Source organism: Brassica napus, chromosome C9, assembly GCF_020379485.1.
Source record: "Brassica napus cultivar Da-Ae chromosome C9, Da-Ae, whole genome shotgun sequence".
Taxonomy (NCBI): Eukaryota; Viridiplantae; Streptophyta; class Magnoliopsida; order Brassicales; family Brassicaceae; genus Brassica; species Brassica napus.
The window spans coordinates 38,415,232-38,416,090 of NC_063452.1; the positions used below are offsets into that span (position 1 = coordinate 38,415,232).

The following is an 859-nucleotide window of genomic DNA, read 5'->3' on the forward strand; positions in this document are numbered from 1 at the left end:
GCGGATATAGTCGAATGGTAAAATTTCTCTTTGCCAAGGAGAAGACGCGGGTTCGATTCCCGCTATCCGCCCAAATAGAAATGGATTCAAAAAGATCAAAGATTCGGTATAGTTGACCGGGAAATATAGTAATTTTTGCCTCGCGTCCCAAAAAGATAAGTATTAATTATAGTTAATAGAATCAAAATTACATTTGTTGAAAAAAAAAATGTTGCGGATACAGGATTTGAACCCGTGACCTCAAGGTTATGAGCCTTGCGAGCTACCAAACTGCTCTACCCCGCGATGAAACAAAAAAACTTGGACTAAACTCTAATAAACAAAGACGAATTGAATGCGCCCCTTTTCCATATCTGTACAAATATAATAGCCTATTTAGACAGAATGGTAAAGGGGCCTCGTCGAGCATAGAAAAAATAGAAAAATTAAAGGATACTTAAATCTTTACCAGCTTGATCTTGTTGCCCCTGGCAATAAACATGCCTGAACCATTTCCCGAAGGATGTGTCCAGATAGTCCAAAGTCTCGATAGTTAGCTCTCGGTCTTCCGGTCGAGAAGCAACGTCGATGAAGACATGTAGGTGCACTATTACGCGGTGGGGATTGTAATTTTCCATGAATTTTCCACTTCTCACTTAGCGACGGAATCTCACTTATTTCCTTTTTTGAGGATCGACGAATCAAATGATATTTTTGTTCTAATTTTTGCCTCTTCTTCTCCCTATAAATCAAACTTTTCTTTGCCATAATGCTTAAGTTCCTCTTATTATCAATGATAATGATACAAATCAGATCCTAGATGTAGAAATAAATATAAGAGTGCATACCTATATTTTTATTATAAAAAAAAAATATATAT

At 36.6% G+C, this 859-nt stretch overlaps 1 non-coding gene across 1 annotated transcript; it reads left to right on the top strand.

The window, feature by feature from the left end:
* On the top strand, positions 1 to 71 carry TRNAG-GCC. Its single transcript has one exon. It is a non-coding gene; the product is annotated as a tRNA-Gly (tRNA).
* Positions 72 to 859: the final 788 nt, after the last annotated feature.